This window comes from Arachis ipaensis, chromosome B1, assembly GCF_059453495.1.
Source record: "Arachis ipaensis isolate K30076 ecotype BB chromosome B1, ASM5945349v1, whole genome shotgun sequence".
In the NCBI taxonomy this organism is placed as follows: domain Eukaryota; kingdom Viridiplantae; phylum Streptophyta; class Magnoliopsida; order Fabales; family Fabaceae; genus Arachis; species Arachis ipaensis.
This window is the reverse complement of record NC_142436.1, coordinates 131,679,415-131,701,325: the sequence shown is the minus strand read 5'-3', so window position 1 is coordinate 131,701,325 and position 21,911 is coordinate 131,679,415. Positions and strand designations below refer to the sequence as shown.

The window sequence follows — 21,911 nt, the reverse complement described above, 5'->3', positions numbered from 1 at the left end:
TGCATGCACAATTGTAAATCTTCGGCTTCAACAAATAAGTTTATGAATCTTTGCCAAACCTGGAATTCAACACGGTATATATGCTTATCAATACTTCACAAAAGTTTGGAAAAATAGCTTCCTATGCAAACAAATCCAAAGCAATGATTGAAGTTTTCATGCCATGCATAAGCAAAACATTTAGTTACAAAATAAATAATGAAACAGAGAGAAATGAGAACATTACATATTGAAGACTAAATAATATGAATTTTGTTTCCAGAAAGATCTAGAGAGACTACAGAGTTGAAGGCCGCCACGGCTGAAATTCGACTAAGCCGGATATGGCCTAGAAATCAGCAGTCTCATTGCCTCTTCTACTAACTAATTAACAAAAAAAGAGGGTAGTTAAGAATTTCAACAGCATGACAGATGTGCAAAAAATGGCTTTCCACAAATATAGCCGTTGCATACTCTGATTCTTTCCCTTCTTATTTTTTTCTCCTAATAACTGAAAAAGTTGCGCGTATGTTTTTTTTCCCTCCTAACTAACAAACTTTGGTTTATGCATAACTAACGCCAAATAGTAACCGTTTAATCTTATCATTTTTTTTCAAGTATTTTTCTTCCCAAAACGGACATGGGAATCAGCATAGATGTATTAATTTACAATTTCAGTTAAATAATTCATGATAAACATACAAGTCTAATTTATACAAACCGTTAATATAAACGCTAACATCCAGGTATGAAATAAATTTTGGAAATATTTTCTATTTTTCAATTTATACATACTAAAACAATCCGAAGCTGGTTATTTGGCCTTCCTGACGTGTATGAGTTCTAGAATAACAACTTAGCGGAGACTTAAGATACTAATAATACTATCATGTCTTTTAAAGAAAATAACTCTCTTTAAATCTTATTATACTATTCTCTAAGTCTAATCTATCTATTTATATTACGTAAAAGCTCATAACAAAGTTATTCTATATTTAAGTTTGACACATAAATTACTTATAATTTTATCACGTCAATATATTGTTATAATTTATAAATATCATTTTATTATAAACTTAAATATATCTCATTTTAACCTTAATTCTTGTAACGATTCCTACAACAATTAGTAAAGTGGTCCTTCCAACTATATTCAATGTATATCTTGTAACGATCCTCATATAATTAGTAAGATGACTTCCACTTCCTATAGCTAAAATATTTTTTTAATAATGTTAAATATCTTAATTATTCAATTCATATGTTATAAAACACATAATTTACATGCATACACACATAAGAGGCAATCTTTGGAGTAGGTTGTCATAAAATTTTATTTCCTTGCTACACTATAAAAAATAATTACATTTTATTACGGATTTGAGCATTTACTTTAAATTTTAAACTTTTTAGTATTTACTTTAATGGTTTTACAAATTAAAAACACAAATAATTATAATAATGTTAGATAAAATTACAACTTAGCTTATATTCAGTCTTTATAACGTTAATTTATGATAAATGATAGTCAAAATAAGAAAATAAATAATAATGTTATATAAAGTTATTAATAAATATACTCAAAAAGTAATTCACATTTATAAGATCATAAAAAATAATAATAGTTAACTTAAAAAAATTAACTTTTGAATTCTTTCAAGTGGTCATTCAATGTTATTTCATTTTAGTATTTATGTTCTAATTAGAATGAAAAATAAAATCCATTTGTACTTACAAAATAGTTGATAATATAAATACGTGAAGCTTGAATTTTTAAAATAAAAATTAGTAAAGATAACCTTAGAGATTACAAATAACTATCTTGTATAAAGTCATCAAACGTAAATTTTACTACAAGAAAAACGTTGAGTATCGTCAAATTTAGCGTCGGACGTTAACGACAAATTTTTTGTTAGATTTGACAATAAATTTATCACTCTAAAATATTACTGTCAGAACATGTTTGATGATAACGTCTACGGTAATATTTAGAGGGAAAAGAACAAATTTTTGGTGCGCTACTACCGGCAGGACAATCCAACAGTAACAATATTTAGTGAAACGCTGCATTTTGGGCACATGGAAAACGTTACTGTCGGATGAATCCGACGATAACTCCAATGATAATAATACCCTAAATGAAAGCGCGAACGCTGTCTCTCCCATTTCGAATTTCACACTTTCTCTCTTCATCTTTACCCTCTCTCTCACATCATCGCCACCACCTCAGTTTTCTGCCCTCTCCCGTTGCTGCCGAGAACACCGCCGTCGCCAGTCCCTCCCCGTTGCCGTCATACCTTTACGGATACCCCTTTTTCTTCTCTTTCTTCCAATGACTTTCTCTCTCTCCTTTGCCATCACCACCATCTGCCGCCACAGCAACTTCGGCGACTACCACTGCAACATCCACGTGTTTCCTTATTTCTTGCTCTGTTCTTCATTACAGGTTCTTGAACAACTCTTTTTCACTTCCTTTAATTGTAGTTTAATGTAGTTTTGGTTTGAGTAGAATTTCAATATTAATTATGAATCAGTTTTGAAGTTAGTTCAGTTTAGTTTTCTACTTTTAATGGATTTAGGTTGATTAAGTTAAGTTAGATTCAATACATTAGATTTGGAATACTTGAAGTATTTGGAATTGTCTAGTTGTGTTAATTTTTGCATTGATGACTGTTTTGCTGAGAAATTGTTGCTAAGATTGTTAAATAATTTTTTAATTTTAGTTTAATTTAGTTTAGGTTTGAGTAGAATTAAAATTTTAATTTTAAATCAGTTTCAAAAGTTAGTTTAGTTTAGTTTTCTAATATTAGTGTATTTAGGTTGATTAAGTTATGTTTGATTCAATACATTAGATTTTAAATGCTTGAAGTGTTTGAAATTGTCTAATTATGTTAATTGCTGCATTGATGACTGTTTTGCTGAGAAATTGTTGCTGAGATTGTTAGATAATTTTTTAAATTTTAGTTTAATTTAATTTAGGTTTGAGTACAATTAGAATTTTACTTTTGAATCAGTTTCAAAGTTAGTTCAGTTTAGTTTTCTAATCTTAGTGTATTTAGATTGATTAAGTTATGCTTGACTCGCCACATTAGATTTTGAATGCTTGAAGTGTTTGGAATTGTCTAATTATATTAATTGCTGCGGTGATGACTGTTTTGCTGAGAAATTGTTGCTGAGATTGTTTGATAATTTGATATATGCGGACATGACGACAGGAAGAGGTGTTGCGGATCAGGCTGCTGGTCGTGGTCGGGGTAGAGGGAGGGTTTCATCCAGTACTCCCGGGACTTCTGGATCCTCTCCCTCTACTCCAACCACCCCGATCACACCACAGGTTGTGAGTCTAGCAGACCAACCGTTCATCATGGTCCCTAACCCCAACTACGTGCCTCCATCCACGGCGAGGATGCCGCCTCCTACTGCTTAGCAACCCACGTCCACGGCGACTCAGCCTCTGGATGCCGCCGCAGCCCCGGAGTTTAGCCACAGAAGTGAGACACCAACTGATGCCCCTCTACCACCTTCCATCGTACGGTTGAGCATTTGGCCTGATGGCGGCACGAGGTAACTATCACGTTCAATGCTCACATATTTTCTGTTTATGGTTATCGCTGAAAATGCCAGAATTATTTCTAGTTTAGTTGATTTAGGTTAGAATGCTGGATATTGTTTCTAGTTTTAATGATTATGGTTCCTGTTATTGCTGAAAGTTCCTGAAAATTGATTCTTATTTAGTGGATTTATGTTGATTTGGAATGCTGCTTACTGATTTCTAGTTTTAATGATTATGGTTCCTGTTATTGCTGAAAGTTCATGGTTCCTATTATTGCTGAAAGTTCCTGAAAATTGATTCCTGTTTAGTGGATTTAGATCGATTTGAAAAGCTAGTTAATGATTTCTAGTTTTACTGATTATAATTCCTGTTATTACTGAAAGTTTCTGAAAATTGATTCCTGTTTAGTGGATTTAGGTTGATTTGGGTGGATTCAGGTAAATTCTTGTTTGTTGGTTGTTGTTAGGTTTTTCCCGAACCCCAACGCGTATACTCAGAAGATGACCAATGTCATCAAACTGATGTACGACCAACCCTGACCCAGCTATATGAAGATCCTTGCTGAGACCAAGCAGCGCTGGTTTGAGAAATGGGCGGTAATTACTTTCATTGTTTCTCTTTCAAACCTTTTTAACTAGTTTATATCCTCTATCTTGCTGAATTAATTTTAACGTTTCTTTGTTCCAGTTAACTTCATTTGGGATGCTGAATACGACTTGGCCATCCAGAAGACATTCGACTATCGAATGCGTTGGTGGTTCCAGCAGATGCTAGATGATGTTCATCATGGGCGGGACCAGCGGACGGGCGGTCTTCGACCGGAGGTAAAGAACGCCATGTTAGTTCATTGGGAGACCGATGTGGGGTTCAGGTATCGACGTCTTGATGCAGTATTTTGTGTTGATCTAGAATTTCTCAATAAAATTAAATCACTTCGTTGTAAGTATAGTCTAGACTAACAACCAATCCTCCAACAAAATTTAATTTTTGGTTGTCACGAGTCCAACCCAGTAAAATAACCAAGAGTATTAGTCCCAAAACGTTCTCCCTAAGAATTACAATCGAGTGCTCAATTATTGGTTATGAGGTTCAAGGGGGTTGGATTGATAAAACAAGAAATTAAATGGCAAGAAAATAAAGCAAACAACTAAAGATAGCAAATACTAAAAAGAGAGACATTCATGGCAAGGATTGAGAAAATAGGTTTTCTATCCTAGTCATTAATTATCATACAATGATTAACAAGAGCTAATCCTATTAAGTCATCTCCAACATCGGAAGAATGTACAATGTTATCTTCAATATAGGAAGAAAGTCAAATAGGACTAGTTAATCTCAATCCAAAAGTCCTAATCAACTTACTAATTGAATTAGTAAGAGATTAGAGTCAATGGAAACAGTATTAACTAACAACTCTAGATCACCAACATAAGTTAGGTGTTAATGACTCAAGATTACCTAATTTCTCTTTCCAAGCCAAGAATGCTCAAAAAGCTACTCTAAAACCCAACCAAGTATTTTGTCAAATACTTGGTAGGCATAAAAGGAAAGCATCATAAAAGTGCAAGAATAATAAATCCACAACTACCAATTGCAAGAAAACAATAATAACAACTCAATTAAACAATAAAGGAACATAAAACATAAATTGCATTAAATGAAATCCAAATCCAACAAGAGTTCATCAACATAAAAAGAGGCATAAAGGAAAAATTAACAATATAAACTAAGAGAAAAAAGATATAGGAACAAGAAATTACAAGAGAAACTAATTGAAAACGAGAATCAAAACCTAAATCTAGAAGGAAATTAAGCTAAGAACCCTAATTTCTAGAGAGAAGATGGAGCTTCTCTCTCTAGAACTAACCTAAGGCATGTTTCCTACACTAATTAATTACTCCCCCCTTGTCCAATCTTGAATTCTGCATCAAATAGCCTCAGAAATGAGTTGGATTTAGGCCTGAAAAGCTCAGAAATCGCCCTCAGCGAATTCACTTTAATGAGGTCACGTGATCAACGTCACGTGTGCACGTGGTCAACGCGTGCACGTCGCTAGCAAATTTTCTCCTCACGTGTACGCGTGGATTACGCATGCGCGTGGGCTTGAATCCTCCAAATGCTCATTCCTTCATGAATTCTCCACTTTGCATGATTTTCTCCTCACTTCTTCTATCCCATCCTTGCCTTATAAGCCTGAAATCACTTAACAAACATATCAAGGCATCGAATGGAATCAAAGTGAATCAAATTTAGCTATTTAAAGGAAAAAAATATGTTTTCACACTTAAGCACAAATTTAGGGAGAATTACAAAACTATGCTATTTCATTGAATAAATGTGAGATAAGTTGATAAAATCCCTTAAATTAAGTACAAGATAAACCACAAAATTGGGGTTTATTAAACCTCCCCATACTTAAACTAAGCATGTTCTCATGCTAAACTCAAAAAAGAGACAAAGGGTATCAACATTTATTCAATGCAAGTAAACTATCTATATGCAATCTATCTACATGCATGCAATTACTTGGTCAAAATAAATCAATTCCCAAAAATACATATATGAACACAAGGGCTAAAGATATTAACAACCAAGTCAAACCCAAAATTGAATTGAGTTATTAAAAAGATTTTACAAACTTGCAAGAAAAGAGATGATCATAGGTTAAAACATGTAATTGAGCAATCGAACCCTCACCGGATGTGTATCCGCTTTAGTCGCTCAAGTGTATAGGATTGATTCAATCAATTCTCCCCTAATCATGCTTTCCAAGATTTGTTTTTCATATAAGAATCAACAATTATTCAATGCATGCATACAAATATCATGAGAACTTATCCATGGGTTGTAATGGGGCTAGGGTCAAAGTAGGATTGTATTTGATCAAGTGGACTAGAATTTGAATCTTTGATTAACTTAAACTTCCCACCTAACCTATGACAACCTATATAATTTCAAAGCTAACCTAACTACCCATTCTTTACTTTTTCATACACTCATGCATTCTCTTTTTTATCACAACCTATATGCATTGATTATTATTACTTTACTTTGGAGCATTTTGTCCCTTTTTTATTGGTTCCTTTTTCTTTTCTTTTTCTATTTTTTTTCTTTTTATTTTTCTACATTTTTTTCTTTTGTTTTTCTCTTTTTCTTTTTGATGAATTATATACAAAGGTACCAATGTATATGTTTTAAATATTTAATGCATGAGTATGTACCCAATTCCTAATATTCTCAATGAAAACTCAAAACACTCTTTTATCTCACTTAATGTTCCCAACTCTCCCATAATTGAATGATAAACACTCTCACTAGCCTAAGCTAATCAAAGATCCAAATTAAAGACATTTATTATTTTTCGCTTTAAGGCTAGTAATGTGCTAAAATTAAGAAAAAATGGGTTTAGCATAGGCTCAAAGTTGACTAATAATGGAAGATAAAAGGGTAGGCTATTTGGGTAAGTGAGCTATTTGAAACAATGACCTCAATCATATAAGTGCATTCATACACAAAATAATGGACATAAAGAATCAAACAAATCAAAGATTACAATCATAGAAAGAGAATAATACACACAAGAATGAAAAATAGTGGTTATATGATGTAACCACACAATTAGGCTAAAAACTCACATGCTTATGTGTTCTTAGCTCAAAAAAATATGTTCCACAATATATAATTCAAGCAAGTTCTAAAAAAATTTTTTTTTACTCAAATCAATTGGGGTGCCCTATAGATGAATTTCTTGGAAATTTTCATTATCTTGACTAAGCTTATTATATATATATATATATATATATATATATATATATATATATATATATATATATATATATATATATATATATATATATATATGCAAAACAAGAAAATGCAACTAAGAATCCTAAAAGACCTAAAAAAATGAAATGCAAAAGTGTTGGGATTAGAAATTTGTCACCCAAAAATGGCCGATTGGTCGGACGACCTCCCCACACTTAAAAGTTTGCACCGTCTTCGGTGCATGTAAAGATGAGCAAGGGGGTACGGCGACTGTCCGGGTTGCCACCTTCAGCTGGTGGGTCAACCGGTTGCTGCATGTTCTTTTTTTCACTTCCATTTTTGTTTATGATGACTCACCCATGAAAAATAGAAAATAACACTGTAAAATGAAAAGCAAGGAAGCATAAACTGTTGGAATGAGGTCATGATCACTAGAATGAAGTGAGTGAATTAGTGTGACATTAATGAAGAATAGTGTGTGAGTCCTACGTTACATGCAGTTTAATTTAGAACACACACACTGATATTAAAAGTTATGTTACAAGTACACAAAAGAAAGCATACACTTCACTCATTCTAGTGTGCTTGAAATACTTCAAAGAAAACTTGTAGGTTAAGACAACCAAACAAGCAATAAAGAAGCATAAAAGCATTCAAGCAATAAAGAGCAATTGTGAAATGGATAAGGAATGGACATTGATTGATGTGCAAGTAAATTTAGTGAACCAAATGAAATATAGAGCTCACACATCAAACAATGACATATATTGAAATTTGTTTGCAACACCTAAGTGACATAGAGGTGGAACACATGGGTGCTATGGAACTTAGGAAAAATAAGATAGAAGTGAAAATCAATCATATAGCAAACATGGTCCACAAAACTTGGAAAGCTAAAAAATATGCAATTAGGTAAGCTTACGATCCAATTTCATAATTCCAAAATTTCAATGCATGAAATAGATAATGTAAATAAAGGTCAATCATAAACACGCATCACCTAACAAAAAATGCATTGATAATACACAATTGCCTCATCATAGATAATGAAATCAAATCACATGCTGGCCAAAACATGCAATTTAGAAACCTAAAAACATTCTTGAAGGTTATAAGTACTTGGTATACACGAATGTTAAGCATGATCAATTCAAAACCAAGCAATAAAAGGCAACCTCAATAAAAGAAACCCAACAATGAATATTAACAATAATGATGTTAAAATAACATCCTACTAGTAATCAGTAGCAATAAACAGCAAACAAGATTAATAATCCAACACTTATCATGAAAAATAGAAAATTAAACAGAAATTAAACTAACTAAGTAACTAACTAATTAACTAACTAAAAGAGATGGTGATAGAGGGTAATTGGTAGTGTTGGATAATGGTTGAAGGAGGGAAAGAAAAGAAAAGAAGAGGGAAGAAGAAAAGAAATAGAGAGAAGAGAAGAAAAGAAGGTGAGTGAAACAGGGCAGGGCGTCACGCGTACGCGTCAGGTCATGTGTACGCGTGCATGGCAGGAATGGAGCACGATGCGCACGCATCATCGACGCGCACGTGTGATGGGAGAGAAAAGAAGACGACGCGTACACGTGGGTGACGCGTACGCGTAGGTCAAAATTGTGCTAGACACACAATTTCAGCACACTACGTGCACAACTCTCTGATTTTTGTACTGCGCCTGAAAAAAATTGGGGGTCACGCGTACGCGTGGGCGAGGCGTATGCATGAGATGTTGGAAACTTGGGAGTCACGCGTACACGTGGGTGACGCGTACGCGTGGCTGGGTGCTCTATTTTTCAAAATTTTCCAATTTCTTGCACCAAACCAAGCATTCCAAACATCCAAACAACTACCAAAGCACTATAAAACCTTATTTAACATACTAGACTACCAAATAAACTCAACAATCCAAAATAAACATGAAATTAAACTAATTGTACTAATATTTAAAAAAGACGAAAATGAAAAGATTTTACCATGGTGGGGTGTCTCATACCTAGTACTTTTATTTATTGTCCTTATGTTGGAGTTATGGGGAGCTCTCATCAAGGTGGCTTGTGCTTGAATTCATCTTGGAACTTTCACCAATGCTTGGACTTCCAATAAGCTCCATTATTCAAAATTAATAACTCCAAGTTTTGACGGATTTCTTCACAAACCATGAGCTCCCAAAATTTATCCTCTTTTTGTAATCCGGGGTCCCACACTTTGTTTTCACACCCGTCTTCAAGTTGATCATCATAATTCCAATTGGGTGATTTTGCCTTGGAATTCTCATGTAGGCACCAAACTATCCTCCTAGACCCATCCAATTGAGCACTAGTCCAACCTTCGCATCTAAACCTTGAAGCCTCAACCATAATGAGCCTAGATTTACAACGCCTACCATTAAACATCATTCTCTTACGCTTCATTCCACAAAGCGCCCTAAGTTGGCCATTCCTTTCAAGCAAATCAAATTCAAGTGGGATAATAAAGCTAAGAGTAATAAGTTTTACCCACTCAAATGAAGGATTAGATGACGGCCTAGGTAGAGAAGTTTCTAACGGTCTTGATAGGACAATTTCTACTCCCACCCACCCTCTTTGAAGGGCTTCCACCACTTGACAAGATTCTTCAAGCTCTACCTCTTGCCAAGCTTCCTCAAGTTCAAATGCTTCTTCACTAATATACTGTAGCTCTTCCCCATCACTCAAATCATATCTTGGAGGTTGAGTGAAATCTACCTCAACATCCACTTCAAATTCAATGGGAAATGATTCATCAAGCTCAAAAGGATCATATGTTGATGCGGAATCATCATAAATATGGGGACTTATTGCTTGTCCCACTTCTTCCAATTCTTTAATCACATTATGCTTTGGAGGTTGTGCACTAGCCTCCTCAACATCACTTTCAAACTCCATGGAAGAGGGTTCTATAATTTTAGATTCCTCTTTGCATTCAACATCTCCTAAATCTTCAACTACTTCTTCCATTTCAATTATCTCTACTTCCTTCTCTTGTTGCAACTCTTGCTTCAACTCATTCTCTTCTCCTTGAAACTCCAAATTCTCCTACTCATTGTACTCCTCAATTAATCCTCCATATTTAACAATAAGGGTGTCTTGGATATTTGAGCACAATAATGCCAACTGGCTCATCACTTTGGTTAAGCTAGCCACGACTTTCCCTTACTTTTGGCAACGAGTTCGAAGTTGTTGTTGTTTTTGCATTAGGAGTTGGAGAGATTTGTCCAATGAAGGTGGTGGTGGAAGAGAGGGTTCATTGTTTGAGAGAAATGTATGGTATTTGGAAGGTGGTTCATATTGGTGAGAGTCTTGAGGTGGTATATATGGAATTGGTGGTTCTTGGGAGTATTGGTGTTGGAAATGTGGTGATTCTAGGTATGGTTCATATGGTGGTTAGTATGGTGGATATGGGTTAGGATCATATGGAGGTGAATGGTGGTATGAAGCTAGTGAGTAGGGTTGTTAAAAGCTATGTTGAGAAAGAGAGTCACATGCATATGGTGATTGTGGTTGACAACCACAATGAGGGTCACCACATCCATTAGGTTGGTATGCATTAGGAGTTGGATTGTACCCATACGAAACCGGAGGAGGTTATTGGTGCAGTAATTTATAACCACAGACTAACCGGCAAGTACACCGGGTCGTACCAAGTAATACCTCAGGTGAGTGAGGGTCGATCCCACGAGGATTGAAGGACTAAGTGACGTGGCGGAAATTGGCGAGTCAAGAATTGTTATAAGATGTGCGTTGCAAGTATAGTTCTTAACCAACCAGAAATCCACTTATCAATTTAGAAGGATGTCACAAAAATTAAAATTAAAATACTGGGAGTATGAATCCCAGGTCGTCTCCCAACGAGTTGTAGAAAGGTGTGCTATTTTATTAATCAGATGTTTTCAAAAAGAGTTTGAGTTGAATAAACAGGAAATTAAATTGGAGAAATTAAGTAATTTAAATAGAAGCCTTGACTGGGAGTAGATTAGTTGGAAGCCCTATTCTTGTTGCAGTACTCTCAAGATTAATTGATAATTGAAGGTTGTTCTGTTTAGTTATCCTTTACTAGGTAAGGGAAGGTCAAACAAGTTGGAATGCTGTTTCTATTCACAAGTCTCAATCCGCTCAATTGAAAAGGATTAGTGTCAGTGATTAGAGAGCATTCCAACAATAAACCCAATTACAATTTTTCTTTTAAGCACCCCAACTCAAGGGTTCCTTTCAATCAACTCCCCATCAAGTTAAGGAACTACTCGCTCATTGTGAATGTAGAACTCATAACATAAGAAAGGGAATTAAAGGAAGACATGATAAATAAAACTCAAAGGAATCAATTAAAAATAAAAGTAATTCTTGTATTAATAAATTCTAAAATAATCCAATAATAAAATTGAGTAAATTAAAGGACATGGAAGAGTAAAGCCAAGTAAAGAAAACGAACTAGAATGACGAAGTCTTGATGAGGTAATAACTCTTCTCAATATCCCAATGCAAAGAACAATAGAAATTAAAATCCTAAGAACTATGAATGTGTAGAGAGAGAAAACCTAGAGGAGAAGTAAAACTAGATCTAAAAACTAAAAACTATGTAGAACTAATGTTGTTGTTGATTTCTGCATGTTCTCTGGCTCTAGTATGCTTTTCCGAGCCGAGAACTGGGTCAAAGTAGGGCCCAAAATCACCCCCAGCGAATTCTGCAGATTATGCAGATCGCGCACGTCACGCGATCGCGTCATTCATGCGGACGCGTCATTCGTCGTTTTGCTTGCCACGTGGGCGCATCGTCCACGCTTCCGCGTCACTTGTGCTATTCCAATCCGCGCGGTTGCGTGAGCCATGCGGCCGCGTCACTGCGATTTCCTCTCTTTCGTGCGGTCGCGTGAGCCATGCGGCCGCGTCACTTCTCGCTGGTCATCTCCTCAACTTCTTGTGTTCCTTCCATTTTTGCAAGCTTCTTTTCCAATCTCCAACTCATTCATGCCCTATAAAGCCTGAAACACTTAACACATAGATCACGGCATCGAATGAAATAAAGGAGAATTAAAATACATAATTAAAAGTCTCTAGGAAGTAGTTTTCAATCATGTAATAATTTTAGGAAGGAATTATAAATGCATGCTAATTATATGAATAAGTGGGTAAAGATCATGATAAAACCACACAATTAAACACATTATAAACCATAAAATAGTAGTTTATCAACCTCCCCACACTTAAATATTAGCATGTCCTCATACTTAGTTGAAGGAGATAAAACAGATGAGTAGGAACATGTAAAACTCATGCAATGCAATGCAACCTATATATGTGAATGCAACTATATGATTCTTGTCCACTTAATCAATAGTAAATAAGCTCTTCAAAACAATTACAAATCAAATTCCACTAATTCAATTCTCATGCAGTAAGAACAGATAAAAATGCAAGAAGGTAGCTCATGAAAGCAGGGAACATAGAATTTTAAGCATTGAACCCTCACTGATGATGTATGTACGCTCTAATCTCTCTAGTGTATAGGGCAATCACTCTATCCTTCTCTAATCGTGCTCTCTAATTTTTGTTCTTCTCCTAACCAATCAACAACATTTAATATACTAATGCAAACATCATGAGGTCTTTTCAAGGTTGTAATGGGGCTAAAGTAATGGTAAGGATACATATATGGCTAAGTAAGCTTATAAACTGAATCTTTAATTAACCCAAGCTTTAACATAACCTATATATATATTCTATATAACTTTAGAATTCATACCTAGCTACCCAAAATTTCCCTTTCACATTCCATACTCATGTATCAACTTTTTATCTTAATTTTATCATACATGCATTGATCTTTGAATTCTTAACTTTACATTGGGGTAATTTTATCCCCTTATTTATTTATTGAATATTTTTTTCATAAGCATAAAAATAAACATAGCTTATCAATGCACATAGATTTTTAATTTTTATAGTTTCACATGAGTAGGTCTCCAAATTTCCATTATATTATCATGACACATTCCCTTATTATCTTTTGTTCCCACAATTTTCCATACTTAATTAGCACGCACAATTCTATCTTAAGCTAACCAAAGATTCAGTTTGGGATATATAATTATTTTTCTGCTTAAGGCTAGTAATGTGGTAAAATATAGAACAAATGGGATTTAAAGGCTCAAAGTGGCTAACAAAGGTAATTGAAAGGGTAGGCTTAATTTGGATAAGTGAGCTAAACAATTAATGGCCTCATATATATAGGATGGAACAAAATATAGATTACAATCATAGAGAAGTAAACACACAAGAATAAAATAATTATGGTTAAATAATGTAACCATGCATAAAGGCTCAAATCTCATAGGTTGTGTGTTCTTTAGCTCAAAAATCATGTTCCAAATACAACTTCAAGCAAATTTAACATAAAAGTTTTAATTAAAATTAGTGAAATTTTTGTTCCAAAAATAGAGTCTTAGAAGAAACTTATTATCTTTTCAATCAAGTAGAACATGCATGCAACTAATCTATTACTATGCAATTTATCCTATTCTATAAAAGAAAAACTAACTAAATATCCTAATTTATTGGTGTTTAAGGAAGAGAAATTACCTCCGGAAGTCAGGTACTAACCGACCTCCCCACACTTAAGGCTTTGCACCGTCCTCGGTGCCATCTATCAGAAACAAAGGTGGGCTGGTAGCAGTATCTCCACAGTCTGGGCCATCATGGCTTCCTGTGTTGGTAAAGAAAGTAGAATCTGGGGTGTCTGAGTCCTTGAATTTTCCCATAATCAGCTCCTTGAGGTATGTGAATCGGCGCTTGTTACGGCACTCTCTCATCTTAGCTTTGTGTTCCTGCAGATCCAACCTTTCGTGTATCTGATGGAGCAGTTGGTCTGTTGTAGGTACTTGTGGTGTTGAAGAAGGAATATCTTCAACCGGTTCAGTCTGATGGCTTGTGGCGGCTGGTGGAGGTCTGATGTATTTCCCGTTAGGGGCATACTGATCATCCCGTGGAAGCATGGCTTTGGTGTCCCCAGCTCTGTAGGAGACTCCGGCTGCTGAGACAAGATCTGAGACCAAGGCGGGAAAAGGTGAGTTGCCCACAATTTGTACGTGTCCCATGACATTCCGGATGTGTCTTGGTAGGTTCAGAGGTTGGTCTGTAAGGATGCACCATAGTAGAACGGCCATGTCCGCAGTGAAGGAGGACTCGTGAGTGCTCAGGAGGACGTAATGGGACATGATCTGTGCCCATACGCGAGCCTCCAAGGTAAGTGCTGAAGCCGATATTCCCTTAGGGCAGGTACGATGGTATCCGTAGATCCAGCGGCTGCCAGGTAGTGCGATAACTCTGAGAACGGCGTCCCAGTCAAATTGGTACATCTGGCGCTTGAGTGCGGCTTCTTGAAAGGCGTCCAAACCTTCTGGAATAGGGGGAAGACCTAGAGCTCTTTGAATGGCCTCTTCTGTAATGGGGACTTGCTTCTGACGAACAAAAACAGACTGCAGGGTTGGCAGGTGGAAGTTGGAGTAGAACTCGACTACCCAAGAAAGATTGACCTGCCTCGGCTGTCTCTGTAGGAAACCCCATTGTCTTTGTGCAATTTGCGGCTCAACAAAGGTAGCAATATGGTTTGGGAGGAGAAGAAGGTATTCGTTGTTGTAGCTCCTTTCTGCCAGGATGGGGAACATCTGCTCACAGTAGCGATTGGAAAATCGCGCAGTGTCCTTTGCTGGGAAGGCTTTTTCTTTATCATCAACCTTTATAATCCTCTTAGTTCTTTTTGTTGAGGGTTTAACCGCAGTTGAAGAGGGTTCTGCCACTAATGCTCTTTTTGTTCCTCTTCTTGCTGGTTGTTTAGGAGTAGCCTTCTCCTTTCCTTTCTTGGTGGCCATCCTGAAAAAGGGAAGAGGAAGGAAATTAAGTTCAAAGAGAAAGAGCAAGGAAGAGGGTTGTAGGAGTAATAATCAATGCACGGTAAAGAGGATGTCATTAACACATGGTCATGACTACATGTGAAAAGGTCATCAATGGAAATATAGCAAGTGCATATGAGGACAATTAAATGCAAGAGGTTTATTGGTATGCAGGCAAAGGCATGAGGAGTATAGATCAAGCATTCAATGTCCAAGTTAGGTTACCAAGTCTTTCAAACTAACAATTTGTTTATAATAACAATTATATTTAAGTAATAAAATATAAAAAGGGTTTTGTGAAAAGCAAGCATTTAGAGTAGTAGAATAGAATAACGTAGGAAAATGCATAATGCCATATGGGCTTTTTTACAAATACATAGCATGCATGGTAAAGAGGGTATAGAAAGTATTAAATTAAACATGCAAGCAACACTTTTAAAAAAAACAATATATAATTTCCAAACAATTTTACAACAATCCACAAGCATATAGTGAGAAATAATGACTCAAATAAAATTCCAACACCAAGTAAAAAGGAAAAAGAAAGAAAAAGAAAATATGGATAATGAAAGTAAAAAGAAAATAAAAGAAAGTAAAATATAAAAGAAGAATAATAATAGAAAAGTAAGGGGAGAAGAAGAAAAGAAAACCTTGTTAATGGAGGTGAGAGAGAGAGAGAGAGAGAGAGAGAGAGAGAGAGAGAGAGAGAGAGAGAAAGTAGAAAGTGAGAAAGAAGGAAGAAAGAAGAAGGAAGAAATAAGGAGGGAAAAGAGAAAATAGGATTTGGGTAAAAGAAAGATAAGATAATTGGCAAATCAGGGAAGCTGTGCAGCGCAAGCGACGCGGCCGCGTGGGGCACGCGGTCGCGCAAATTGCGATTATGATAATTGACGTGGTCGCGTCGGTCACGCGGTCGCGTGACCCGTTTCATGCTACTGGCGCGACGGTAGCCTCGCACTCGCACAACTCTCTGTTTGAAAGTTTATTTTTACCAAATCTGGGGTGACGCGATCGCGTGAGTGGCCATGAGAAGGACATGACGCGGTCGCGTCGGTCACGCGGCCGCGTGGAAAAGATTGTGCGTTCAGCACCAATCCAGCACCACTCTAGCACAACTTTTGGTCGTGCACCCTTTTCACGCCGAATTTCAGGGCATGCGACCGCGTGAGTGACACGGTCGCGTGGGAGGCCAATGTTCCCTAGTGACGCGGACGCGTCGGCGACGCGGTCGCGTGGGGCGTTTTGTGCCACTGGCACGCCTCCAGCCACGCTCTTGCGGGACTCTTTGTTTGTTTTATTATTTCCTCCCATCTTCTGCGACGCGGACGCGTCAATGAGGCGGTCGCGTCGTGTGAAATTTTTTTTTTAAATAAAAGTATGTAAATGCAGATGCACGAAATGTACTAATAAAGAGAAGAGTTATTGAATAGGAAAACTGAGAAGAAAGAAAAGAACGATCATACCATGGTGGGTTGTCTCCCACCTAGCACTTTGCTTTAACGTCCGTAAGTTGGACGCTCCACTAGCTCAGGCATCGGCTATGTGGGGATCTTCCAAGAGGAAGATCTCGAGCTCCTTTTTTTTTTCAGCTTCTTGCCATGGTACAGCTTTAAACGATGTCTATTAACCTTGATAAGTTCAGAGCTTGAAGGATGGCTTAGGTGGTAAACTCCGTATGGTTCGGCCTTCTCTACTCTGTATGGACCTTCCCATCTTGATCTCAACTTGCCTGGCATGAGCCTTAGTCGAGACTTATAAAGGAGGACTAAGTCTCCAGGTTGGAACTCTTTTCTCTTGATGTGCTGATCATGTACAGCCTTCATCTTCTCCTTGTATAGTCTTGAGTTCTCATAAGCTTCTAGGCGAAGGTTTTCCAGTTCTTGCAGTTGCAATTTCCTTTCAGCTCTGGCTTTCTCAATTCCCATGTTGCACTCTTTTACTGCCCAAAAGGCTTTGTGCTCTACTTCAACAGGGAGATGACAAGCTTTACCATAAACTAAGCGGAAAGGACTCATCCCAATGGGTGTTTTGTATGATGTTCTGTATGCCAAGAGTGCATCTTGTAGCCTGGTGCTCCAGTCTCTTCTATGAGGTTTGACTATCTTCTGCAAGATATGCTTTATCTCTCTGTTTGACACCTCGGCTTGCCCATTAGTCTGAGGGTGGTAGGCTGTTGCAACCTTATGAATTATCCCATGCTTCTTCATCAATCCTGTTAGTCTCCTGTTACAAAAATGGGTGCCTTGATCGCTCACGATTACTCGTGGTGATCCAAAGCGACAAATAATGTGGTTTCTCATAAAGGAAACAACAGTGTTAGCATCATCAGTGCAGGTAGGAATTGCTTTCACCCATTTGAAAATGTAATCCACAGCTAACAATATGTAAAAATAACCATTAGAATTTGGAAATGGACCCATGAAGTCAATGCCCCAAACGTCAAAGATTTCACAGAAAAGCATAATTTGTTGAGGCATCTCATCCCTCTTGGATATATTAGCAAATTTTTGGCATGAAAAACAAGATCTACAAAATTCAGCAGCGTCTCTAAAAAGTGTAGGCCACCAGAATCCACAGTCTAAGATTTTTCTAGCTGTTCTTTGAGGGCCCAAATGTCCTCCACTCTCAGATGAGTGACATGCCTCTAAGATGGACTGGAATTCTGATTGAGGTACACACCGTCTAATTACCTGGTCAGCGCCACATCTCCATAAATATGGGTCATCCCATATATAATATTTAGACTCGCTTTTCATCTTGTCTCTTTGATGCTTAGAAAAGTTTGGAGGAAAGGTGCGGCTAACAAGATAATTAGCTACAGATGCATACCAAGGGACTACCTCAGATACTGCTTGCAGGTTATCAAATGGGAAATTATCAGCTATAGAGGTAGGGTCATCTGTAATGTGCTCAAGGCGACTCAAGTGGTTTGCCACTAAATTCTGGTTACCACTCCTATCCTTAATTTCTAAATCAAATTCTTGTAATAGCAGTATCCAACGTATAAGCCTTGGTTTGGACCCCTTTTTAGCTAATAGATACTTTAGAGTTGCGTGATCTGAGTACACTACTACCTTCGTACCAAGTAAATAGGCTCTGAATTTATCCAGAGCAAAAACAATAGCAAGCAGCTCTTTCTCATTAGTAGTGTAATTGGACTGAGCGGCATCTAAAGTTTTAGACACAAAAGCAATAACAAAGGGGTCCTTACCTTCACGCTAAGCCAGTGCTGCTCCTACTGCATGATTGGAGGCATCGCACATTATTTCAAATGGCTGGCTCCAGTCTGGTCCTCTCACAATTGGAGCTTGAGTCAGGGCGGTCTTCAGCTTATCAAATGCTTGTTTGTAATTTTCACTGAATTCGAACTCAATATCTTTCTGCAGTAGCCTGGATAAGGGAAGTGCTACCTTACTGAAGTCCTTAATGAATCTCCTGTAAAAATCTGCATGGCCAAGGAACGAACGGACTTCCCTCATAGAAGAGGGGTAAGGTAAACTAGAAATAACATCCACCTTTGCTGGATCTACAGAAATGCCAGTATTAGACACAACATGTCCTAGTACAATACCTTGTTTTACCATAAAGTGACATTTTTCAAAATTTAATACAAGGTTTGTATTGACACATCTATCTAATACTCTAGATAATCCATCTAAGCAAAGGCTAAAGAAATCGCCGTACACACTAAAATCATCCATAAAAACTTCCATACAGTCCTCAATGAGATCAGAGAAAAGACTCATCATGCACCTTTGAAAGGTAGCTGGTGCATTGCACAAGCCAAAGGGCATTCTCCTGTAAGCATAAGTCCCAAAAGGACATGTAAAAGTGGTCTTTTCCTGATCCTCAGGAGCTATATGAATCTGGAAATAACGTGTGTAACCATCTAAAAAATAATAATGTGATTTACCTGACAGGCGATCCATCATTTGATCAATGAATGGAAGAGGATAGTGATCCTTACGAGTGGCCTGGTTGAGGCGTCTGTAGTCAATGCAGACCCTCCAGGCGTTCTGAACTCTGGTTGCCATGAGCTCTCCGTGCTCATTCTTCACTGTAGTGACTCCAGACTTCTTGGGCACCACTTGTACTGGGCTTACCCATTCACTGTCTGAGATGTAATAGATGATATCTGCCTCCAGTAGTCTGGTCACTTCCTTTTTGACAACCTCTAAGATAGTGGGATTTAGTCTTCTCTGGGGTTGACGGACAGGTCTTGCTCCCCCTTCTAAAAATATTCTATGCTCACAGACTTGAGGGTTGATGCCTACTATGTCTGCCAAACTCCAACCAATTGCCTTCTTGTGCCTCCTCAGCACACTAAGTAACTGCTCTTCCTGTTGAGAAGTGAGTTCCCTTGCAATGATAATTGGAAACTTCTGCTCGGCTTCAAGGTAAGCATATTTGAGGTGTGGAGGAAGGGGTTTTAATTCCAACTTCTGATCATGGTCAGGCTCTGGGTTGTCTGGAGCTGGTGACAATGGTAAAGTACTGTCATTGTCCTCAGAGAATATCCCCACACTTGGACCTTGTCCTATGTACTTCTCTTCAAATTCCTCCTGGTGAACTTCAGCCACGGTTTCATCTATAATGTCACACTGGAGGATAGAATGATCCTCTGGAGGATGCTTCATAACTCCATTCAGATTGAAGACTACTACTCGGCCATCTATTTCAAAAGAGTATGTTCTTGAAAAAGCATCTAATTTGAACTTCGAGGTCTTCAGGAATGGTCTTTCGAGTAGGATTGATGATGACTTCTCTGAGTCATTTTGGGGCATCTCCAGGATATAAAAATCAATGGAAAATGTGTGCCTCTTAATGCCCACTAATACATCTTCAGCAACTCCAGCCACTGTAATAATGCTTTTATCTGCTAACACAAAACGAGCTGCCGACCTTTTTAAGAGAGGGAGCCTCAAAATATCATATATAGACAAAGGCATTATACTCACACATGCTCCTAAATCACACATGCAGTCAGAAAATACTACACCACCAATAGTACAATTAACCATACATGGACCTGGGTCACTACACTTTTTAGGTAAACCTCCCATTAAAGCGGATATGGAACTACCTAAAGGAATAATTTCTAATTCATTAATTTTGTCTTTATGTATACATAAATCTTTTAGAAACTTTGCATATTTAGGTACCTGTTGAATAACATCAAAAAGAGGAATAGTTACCTCAACCTTTTTGAATATCTCTACCATTTTGGGATCAGGTTCCAGCTGCTTCCTGGGCTTTCTTACAAGTTGTGGAAATGGAATGGGAGTGGTGTCTTCTGCAGTGTCTGCGCCCTTTGGTACTTCCTCCTGTGGTTGAACTTCTTCTTTTTCATCTATGTCCTGCATGTCTTCTTCCTCTTCAACATCTTCTATTTCCACTACCTCTTCAGCTGAGGCGTGTTCTGGTGGGCTTGGCTCCTCCTGATTCCTCTCCTGCAGTGTGGTTCCGGACCTTAGGGTGATGGCATTAATGCCACCCTTTGGATTGGGTAATGGTTGAGAGGGGATTCCACTGGAGCTCAAGGGCTGGTTATTGGAGTTATTCATTGATCCAATCTGTGAGACAAGAGCTTGCAGGGTAGAGTTTAGAACATTTAGTGTAGCATAAAGGTTATTTTCCATGGTCTGTTGCCTCCGATCAATAGATTGTAGTAAGTCGTCATTAGAAGATGAGGAAGGATAAGTAAGTTGAGAGGTCTGCTGTTGGTTATTCTGTGGTCCTTGGGATTGTCTCATGTGAGGTGCTTTGTAAGGCTGGTTCTGGTTCTGCTGCTTGTTGTTGTTGTTATTCCACCTCTGATTTCCCTGATTGTCTCTACCTCCTCTGTTGTTATTGTCCCTCCAATTCTGGTTAGAATTGTCTTGCCATCCATGGCTATAATTGCCACCTTGATTGTACCCTTGGTTGGGGCAGTCATAGAAGTTATGAGTGGCTGCCACGGTGTTGTCTTCCTGCTGGAGCTGCGAACATTCATCAGTATAATGGCTATAATCAGCACAGATTCCGTAAACTCTCTGTGGGACTAACTGTTGGCTTTGCTATGGTGGAGAAGGTTGAGCTTGCTGAACTTGTTGATTCAATTGCATCTGCTTCAGCAAGTTGGTCATTTCACAGATACTCTGAGTTAGAGCAGCAGTCTCTCTGCTAGAGGATACTTCTGCAACGGCTTTTGAACGGCCTTGTTTCTGCCTGTGATTCCGAGTGGATTCAGCTAAGTCGTTGATCAGTTGCCATACCTCATCAGTGGTCTTGTACTTTTTCATAGACCCATTGCTAGCACTTTCCAATGTGGTCTTATCTTGGGGCCTCATGCCCTGTGTGACGTAACCGAGCAACACTATCTTGTCAATCATATGGTGGGGGCATGCTTCCAGAAGATTATTGAAGCGCTCCCAGTATTCATAGAGAGTCTCAGATTCGTCCTGAACAATCATGGAAATATCTTTCCTCAGCTTATCAGTAACTTCAGCTGGAAAGAATTTTTCCAAGAATTCTCTTCTAAGTGTATCCCAGTTGGATACAGTTGTTGCGGGTTGAGTGTAGTACCACTCTCTTGCCTTTTCCTCAAGAGAAAACGGGAAAGCTTTCAGCAAAATTGAAGTTTCATCTGCACCATCACGCCTGACAGTAGAACAGGCTGCTTGAAAATCTCTCAAGTGCTTGATAGGCTCTTGAGCAGGTAA

The 21,911-nt window shown here is 37.7% G+C and overlaps 1 non-coding gene across 1 annotated transcript; it reads left to right on the top strand.

Annotated features, from left to right (window-relative positions):
• Window positions 1-21,575: 21,575 nt before the first annotated feature.
• On the top strand, window positions 21,576-21,683 carry LOC148578399 (small nucleolar RNA R71). The gene has a single exon (XR_015904055.1). It is a non-coding gene; the product is annotated as a small nucleolar RNA R71 (small nucleolar RNA).
• Window positions 21,684-21,911: the final 228 nt, after the last annotated feature.